Source organism: Ambystoma mexicanum, chromosome 7p (assembly GCF_040938575.1).
Source record: "Ambystoma mexicanum isolate Mex_15411 chromosome 7p, UKY_AmexF1_1, whole genome shotgun sequence".
Taxonomy (NCBI): Eukaryota; Metazoa; Chordata; class Amphibia; order Caudata; family Ambystomatidae; genus Ambystoma; species Ambystoma mexicanum.
The window spans coordinates 98,719,262-98,728,142 of NC_090939.1; the positions used below are offsets into that span (position 1 = coordinate 98,719,262).

The 8,881-nt window shown below is 46.6% G+C and overlaps 1 protein-coding gene across 9 annotated transcripts in view; it reads right to left on the minus strand.

Annotated features, from left to right (window-relative positions):
* Window positions 1–7,242, minus strand: part of SPICE1 (spindle and centriole associated protein 1) — a 1,365,450-nt gene extending 1,358,208 nt beyond the window's left edge. For 6 of the 9 annotated variants that reach the window (XM_069635859.1, XM_069635855.1, XM_069635856.1 and 3 more), the window contains exon 1: window positions 7,093–7,221. The gene's annotated coding sequence lies outside the window, so the exon portion shown is untranslated. Of the gene's footprint in view, window positions 1–7,092 lie in introns of all 9 variants that reach the window. The other 3 variants (XM_069635857.1, XM_069635863.1, XM_069635861.1) reach the window with 1 other exon arrangement.
* Window positions 7,243–8,881: the final 1,639 nt, after the last annotated feature.

An 8,881-nucleotide genomic window follows, 5' to 3' on the forward strand; every position in this document is an offset into this window, starting at 1 on the left:
AGTACCATCACTACCAAGCTTCACACTACATTTCCCCCATTATTTATATTAAATTCCTCCAAATAATATTCCTCACATTTTTCAATTCTATGAGAAAAAATTCCCACCAACATATCACGACCACTTGATCCTCCTCGTTTCTCACAGAAATACCTACATTTCACAAAACGTCTTTGGACACGAACAGGTAATCAATGGTCGAACACCACACACCATCTCTTCAAATTGCTGCTGATGGAACATCCCCCTTTATGTTCCCGTTTGCCATTAATAGATTCCACTCTTTGAGGAAACACCACAAGCGCTTTCCATTTGCCGTTGGTTCCCTAAAATGTTTTCCTCACAGGACACTAGTACTTATACATACAGAATTCAAATCTCCCATCAAGATTATACTCCACTGGGCTTCTGGGCAAGAGACATATTGTCCCTCAATTCTCAGGAGCAGACTGCTGAAAGTCTAGAATGGAGGTACTAGAGGGATTCCAATAGAGACTAATAATCTATACTTGGCTAGAATTTTTGCTCAACATATCTACTTTTACAGCTATGATTCTTGGTATTTCATTACATAAGAGTTGGGAATTTGTTAAGAAAGAATTTCTACATGCAATCAGGAGGGCCCGAGGAGGCCGCGATCTGCACCAGAATATCCGTCAATAGGGCCTACACAGTCACTTTGACCGACCGCTTTTATATTCTTGGCCCCTGAGAATTCCTGTTTCAGACACTGCTCTTTCCTTTCCTGTTCTACTTTCATACAACTATTCTGATGATACCATTTAGCCCTTTTGCAACTGGTCATTGGCCGCTAGGATGGCATTTGCCCCTAGCCTTGAATGTATACCCATTTCTACTATATCTGTATATTTGGCACGTGGAAACCGAACATACTACATGTCTACGGGGTGAAGAGTAGAACAAATCAGACAGGTCTTCTATGGCTGCGCCAGAAGACTCTAGCACCTCCTCCCCATCAACATCAGACTCAACCTTGCTTCTAAAGTTCAGGAAGGAGCTCATGACTCTTCTTCAAAGAATGGGTGCTCCCCAACACCTAGATCCATACACCCTCCACATTCCACCATAATGGAGACTGGGTGATCTGATCCCCACTGGGATCTGGATAACGCAAAAAGTATCTAATCTATATGAGGCAAACTACTCGCCAAGATCATCTCAGACTTAGAAACCTTGTCTTCCCTGATGCTGCTGGCTAGGCCGCATGAAGGCAGTCAAGATTAACCTAGTGCCTAAGGTGCTATAACTATACAATATGTTGCTAATAAAAATGCCGGACGAACAATTTAAAGAAGTCACACATAAGATGATGGGATTTATATGGCAGGGGCAGAAGCAAAGGGTGGCCCGAAATATTGATGCAGCCTAAAGACACTGGGGGCATGGCCTTGCCGGACAATTTTGTGCATTAATTCCCCATCTAGGAATGGTTAAAGAGAAACACTGCGTAGCGATGGAAAATGATATGCTCTGCCCTGTGATATTGAGAGAATGGCTGTGGGCACCAGTGAGGAAAGTGCTGCGACAATATACTAGGCCGGCTCTGGGCACTATGGAATAGGAAAAGAGATGAAAGGGGTTATAACCTGGCCTTCACCACCTTCATTAGGCAGACTCTATTCCATTTCTTGCAACTGAATGGGGTGTTGATGGCAGAAAAATTGATGGAGGGAATACAGAGAGATCTGATAGGCCTCGAAGTGATACTGAGTAAGAAGCAGTCATCCAACGGGTCAACTTCTGATATTTATCAGGCACTCAAGGCCGATGAAGGGGACACAGGACAGTAAAGAAGAAAGTGGTAAATCTTGAGGAAGTGCAGTGGAAGACCCAATGCAAAAATGCACATAAGACCTCCGTGGCATGCCAATACAAGCTCCACGGGCTAAAACTCAAACAGATGGCAGGACAACCCCCATCTCCTGTCGAAGATGTTACCCGGGGTGGCTCCTTCATGCTGAAGGGGCTGTGGGCAGAGAGCTACCTATTGGCACATGTGGTGGGCCTGCCTGGAAGTATGCAGGTTTTGGAAGAAGGTGCCCAGTTGGATCAAGGGTGTTGAAGGGATAGCAAGGGCGAGGGATCCATTGCTGGTGCTATTTGGTGTGGAGGAGGTGGACCAGGCTGCCACATATGACACATTTCTTGCTTTTAGCGTCCAGGGTATGCCTCACCATAAAATGGAAAAACCCAGATTGCCCACTGAGGAGATGAGGGCCCTCAAAGCGAGGGACATTTTTGAAATGGAAAACGCAACTGGCATCTTACATGATGTACACCCAACCAGAGAGGTAGAGTGGAGCCAGTTTCTGTGAAAATATGGCACATCTCTGAAGTAGGCATTGACCCTTCATGAAGTTCCCCGGTCTGGACTATGTGTCTTGGAGATTTTCTGTTGAATAGATTGTACATAGTACTGCTGATATCACAACCCAGTCATGATATTTGAGCACCCAAATGCTGCCGGGGAGGGGTTGGAGTTGGGAAGGGAAAGTTGAAATTGAAAATGCTTTTGCACTGCTTGAAGACCCTTCCTGGTTGTAGAATTACATGCAAAAGGATAAACAATAAAACAAAATATATATTGGAAGATGCTTTCCACCATTTTACATTCTCCCTACATACGTGGAACTACCATACAGTCATTTCACAGAGTTAGGGCCTATTGAAACTTCTCCCTCATTAGACCACAGCAGGCGGCTTCGTGCCACCAATCCCCTGCTGTATAATTAAGGAATTAGATTACACTTTCTTTGAAAATGCATTTTAGGTTTGATCTAAGTGCATTATCTGGTGGTATTAATTTATACTTCATGTTACCTGCAATTTGTTATAACACATAGCTGGAGTGCTTCGGATGCATGCAGCATTGTGTTGTCCTAACCAGACTTTAAATTATTTAACAGTTAGATTGAAATTGTGAATGTGTACTTCATGAATTCTTCAATGCTCTTTGATAAGACCATTCTACATCTAACCGGTTCCATAACTCAGTGGTCGGCAAATCTCAGCAGGAAAACCAGAAACAACATTTGCAAAGTTTGAATATAGTGTATTTATGGTGCTGTACAATAGGGCGACAATTTATTTTAATAACATATGGTGTGATGTTTACACAGTGACCAGGTCATCAAATGAATGCCAGGTTATTAACTGGACATTCTGCATGTTCAATGTTGCCCATTACATTGTCATGTCTGCAGGCTTGGTCTCGCTCTGACTCTGGCCACCATCTACAGGCCCTGTGGCCATGTCTCCCACTTCCTCTCCGAATGGGCAGACCTCCCCTTTTCTCTCTCCTTGCCTCCTCCTTCAAGCTTCTCCTTCTCAAGAGACTTCACCTCGACTCTCCTGATGCAGCCTCTGGGCTCTTCCACAACCTCTGCGACTCTTTCCTTCTCCATTCTTCCCTTCAGTCTGATGCACTCAGCCAGACACACCTTGGATGCTCTCATCTCTTCAGATATCCCCATCTCCAACCCTCTCATTACTTCTCTCCCCTGTCCGAGTCCTTTCCTCTCACCTGGACCTCCTGTGTCCCCTGTCTAAGCCCCCGCCCACACTGCCAGTCTCCTTCTCCGGCATTCATCTTATGAAGCGAGTGTCAGTTGCAGCTACCCACACTCCCTCTCCTACTCCTACCACTGACTTACGCTGACACAGCCAATACTAACCTTCAACTCTCCATTTCTAACACTCTCTACATACTTGCCCCAGTCATGAGGATCTGCATAAAACCTACCCCCAAGAGCAATTCCTGGTACGACTCCGACCTGGCTGCTCTGAAACGCAAGCGCAGAGCAGCTGAGCGGAATTGGCAGGCCTTGAGCACATCCTCTGACAAACCAGCCTGCTGCCTGCTCCAAAGGCAATACAGACTCTCCATCTGCTCGAAGAAGAGGGCCTATATCCAAGCCCACATCTCTGCGGCCACCAAACAACACAGCTGAACTTTTCGAAATCTGCAAGGAACTCACCAACTCTACTGCAGGCTCCACTTCTCCTCTACCTTCCCTGGCCCCTCATGCCATTTCTAAAATCTCAGGACAGCTCCCCACTCTTCACCCTTCTCCCTCTCGTGCTTGCAGGCCTCCCTTGCCCCCCCTTCTCCATTCCCTTCCCATTCTCTTTTTCTCCAATAACACCGGATGAGGTTTCTAGACAAGTCTGCTCTATGAAGGTCTCATCCAAACAGGCGCTCCCCTGCTTTCACAGAACCATCAAGGACAACATTGTCGCCTTGGCCGATTTCTGCAATCATTCCTTTGCCACTGGATCCTTCCTCTCACTCCTCAAGCACTCCCTTATGCAACCTCTCCTCAAAAAGCTTTCTGCCAACCCTTCCTGTCTGGAAAAGTACCGCCCTATCTCAATTACCTCCTTCCTGGCAAAACTCTTGAGAAGCTGACCATTTCCCAGGTTACCCACTACACTGAAACTGTTGGATGTCTCCCACCAGCACCAGTCCAGCGTCAGAGCTGCCAGGGGCACGGAAACTGCTCTGGCGAGCACCCTTGAAGACCTGCTCTCCAATCGACTCCAGCTCACTTTCCATTCTCTCGCATCCTCCTTGACCTTTCCTCTGCCTGTGTATAGGCGCTATATAAATAAACATTACCATACAGTCAATCATGCCACAATAATAAATCGGCTGCATGATACCCTTGGCATCACGGACCTGTCTCTGGACTGGGTGACCTCCTTACTCTTGTACCGACCTTCCCAGGTTCAATTGGGCACTTTTCTCTCCACCATCTCACTCTCCAGCTGCCGAGTCTCTCGGGGCTCTATGCACTCGCCTTGGCTGTTCAACATCTACCTGGCTCCTCTAGCCCAATTGATCGACACCTTCTCTCCTAACTTCTAGTGTTATGCAGATGACACACATCTCAACTTCAAGCTTGCCTCCTCCGCCTCCTCCCCCCCCCCTTCTCATTCCTGACTGCCCGTCTGCTATTCAGGCATGGTGCTCTGTGAACAATCTCTGCCTTAATGCCAGTAAGACAGAGATCCTTCTCATTGGGACCCCTGCTCCCTCCCACGCTCTGGCCGACTTGCATGGGCCCCGTCCCCACACCCTCCCACAAGGCTAAAAGCCTTAGTGTCATCTTCGACTCTTCTCTCCCTCCATCATAAACCTTGCCAGGAATGCCCACTTTCAACTGCACCTCCTCAGAGGCATTCTCCCTTTCCTCACCTTCCCCCAGAAACTCAGTGTCTCCAGAGCTCTGGTCCTCTTCAGGCTGGACTACTGCAACAACCTCTTCCTTAATCTGCCTAACTCCTACCTTCGCCCCCTCCAACTAATCCAGAATAGGACTGCAAGACGTAGCCATGGCCTCCAGCCCAAACTAAAATCTCCACTGGCTTCCGGTTGCTGCAAGGATCAAGTTCAAGACCCCTCTACATCCAACTCTCTCTCCCTAAATACATCGCTGCTAGAGCCCTTCGGTTGTCAAGCTCTAACTCTCTGCAGATCAGACGCTTTTCCAAGGATAGAGTGGGAAGGTAGATCCCTCTCCTCTGCAGATGCCTCCCTCTGGAAGGGCCTCCCTGTCCCTCTCAGACTTGAGCCAGATGATCTTAAGGTCCAGAAGCTTCGCAAGACCAACCTTTTCTCTTCTTCCTTCCCTCGCCCACGCTAATGAACCCGTCTGCCTGGTTTCATCAGAATCTTCAGGGCACCAGCCCCCTCCCCCATTCCAGTCCACCACTGCACTTTGTCACCCCGGGCCCCCTCGATCCCCCTCCCGCTGCACTTGCCTGGCTGGGGCTGCACTCTTAGAGCCCTTCCTGCCCCTTACTTCACACTCATGAACCTTCCTTCCCCTGGCTATGTTCACTTGGCCTCCCCTGACACTCACTTTTTTCTCACGTGCCCCTCCGCCCTGACCAACACTCCCCCTCTTGCTCACCCCTGCTTTGCACTTCTCTTACTGCACTTGCATGCATGTTACGAATGTCACAAGGGCTAGTCGGCCACCCTTTAACCTCCACCCCCTTGTCTTGTGCACCTCATAAACACTTTGGGTATGTCAAACTCGGATATGCATATGGTATATATCCAATGGCCATCCCTGCTTCCATCTCCTCCCCCATACCACGTTCATTAACATTCAACACTCATGCTCACCCAGATACGGGTTGTATGCTTTTGGACGGTACAAGTTTCAGCAGCTGGGTAGAGTGACGGTGGCAACATGCAGCGATTAAATGCCCAAAAGGGAGGCACTGGTACGATGAGCACAGTCACATTACTAGCAAGTACACGACACATTTCCTTCCATTGCCATGAATCTACTGCCACCCCAATAAATGCGCACTAAGGCGAGTGTGCCATGCATGTTCGCAGATAAAGAGACCCCATCCACAAACCTACCCCAAATCAGGAAACATCCGAACAACAACTACTTTAGAAGCTTGGTCTGTGTCTCACCTGCCAAACACCCATACCCAAGGAACCAGCTGTCACCTCTTTCCTTCGTTTCGGCCAATAAACATGTATTTTAGAATAGAAAACACACAATTACAAACAAAAGAACGCAACGCACGAGGGATACCAGGACTGGAGCACCAACGTCCTTCAAGGCGAAAGATCTGCACACGCAACTTCTGCCCGTCCTGATGCTTAATTTACTGTGCGATACCACTGGAAAGGCGGCCCAGTTCGGAATACACTAAGTCATATCTGATGTTCTTATGGAGGGATCGTGTCATGGTGTACATCCGAAATCTTACCCAATCAATATAAACACAGTACTGTGCATTTCCTGAGCACCATCCAGGTTATGAGAGTAATGTGTGTCCTTAATTTCATTGATATCACACGCTTACATCACCGGAAGCATGAATGCTTTCGCCATTACAAGACTTTGTCTTTATTTCATACATATGTACCAATTTTAATGGGTGCAGGCAGAACGCGCCCTCGTCGTGGGACCAGAATGTGTGGAGAGGGCACCAGGTAACCATAGTAATGAAGTGAAAGGAGGCTCCCCAAGAAGTGTTGTGTCATCCAGCAGGCAACAAACGACTCCCGCATCTCACACACGTGCACCCTCCCCTGCTCACCAGCTCCGGCTAGGGTAGCTCTTGGCACACGGCTTCTCCCTCACTAAGGCTGGGTCTCTTACAGCTTCAAAACAGCCGCCTCTAGCACAGAGCTCTATCAGCCGGCCAGCAGCTGTACGTCAGTTCCGGCCCGGTCACCAAGACAACCAGGACTCCGTTATTAGGAAGTCGAGACGAGGTTGGACGTCACATCCGTAAACCCAACAGCAATTTTTCTGGACGAGGAAAGAGAAAACGGACACCGACTTTTAGGTCATGCCACTGAAACAGAATAGCCATGCGAGGATACTATAGGATCAGGAAAGTTTTAATAAGAGAGAGCACAAAGCGTTTTTTGGTGTTCAAATATGTTATCCCTTTTTGAAAAAATAACCAAATATGAATAATAATAGGCCGTAGACTATCCACAATACCCAAGCAAAAATAAAAACAATAAATGCATTGTCAATGTAGAAAAGTTGAATGAACAAACATTAATTCCGATTTTCCATACATATGTTACAGAAAGTCATAATTCTATTAAAGACACGAGGAGAGGGATTATACATGTGACATTAATTACCAATCTCCATAGTCCATCCCTATACATCCAGTCCACGATTTTGAGTCCTCCTCTTTCTTTGTCTGGTCTCTTGTAAACTGTAGCATCAACCTGTCAAGGCTGTAAACTGGTCCCTTATAATGACATCATGAACCTGTTGATTTATTATCCACCATAGAACCTGAAACACAAATCATATTTCAGACTTCTGTCCCAATGGAGGGTAATCTCTCCACTACCTAGGATGGAGATTGACTCCAGAAAGCAGGAGAAAGGAATTTCCCCATAGGAATGCATTGGGGTTTTACTTATTTTAGGCAGGAGTAAAAAAAAAATAGCAATCTTTTTTATCTAAAAATAGGGCGTCTCCCGCCTAAATCGGGCAGGTTGGCGTGTATGTGAGTATAAAACCATTCCATGTTCATTTTGACAACATATCATTTTGACATTATTATCATCAGAGAAGACATCTCATTAACAATTTATGACATCGATTACTGGGTGGGATAATCCTTCGCCTTGTGTCTTTAATAAAAATATAACTTTTTGTAACGTATTTACACCTAGCGTGTAAATACCTCACCTAGTGAGTCCCCCAGCAGCTTTGCTGGACTTCTGGAGTTTACTTTTTTCCACTTGGTAAGAGTGAGAGCTTTTCCCCCACTCTTACCTGGGTTTTGCTATGTGTTTCTACCTGTTTTTGTGATTGTGGACTCTGAAGTACACCACTTCAGTAGCCCCCTTCTTTTTTTGTGTCACACAGCATCTTCAGTGCTGTGGTACAGGGATGTCTTTGAGACTTCCCTCGACTCCATTTCTGAGGCGACTACTGTCCCCCAGAAAAGGGTAAAGTTACCATTAACTTTACACAGTCAATCTACCACAGATCCAGTACACCCCATCTTCCATGGAGTACTGGAAAGGGTTAACTCGTATCCCTTTGTATCTGTATCTCCTAGAGCATTGTTTCGCTCGTTTAACATTTAGACTTGGCTGGTGGCGGTGGTATCTACCCTAACTTTTCTACCGCGATTATATTAGATAAACAAACATGATACTGTTCTTGGCTATTATATTAGCCTCGAACATAAACCCGCTTGACCAAATCGTCTTTCTCTTGGCTCCGGTTGGGTTTATTCACCATTTCTTTTTGTTAAAGTCCGTCTTATGTTTTACTTTGCGCTGCAAACTAGGTTCGCCTTCTTTGTTCACTGTCTTTTGGCGGGCTTCTTCCCAGAAGCCCTCCTC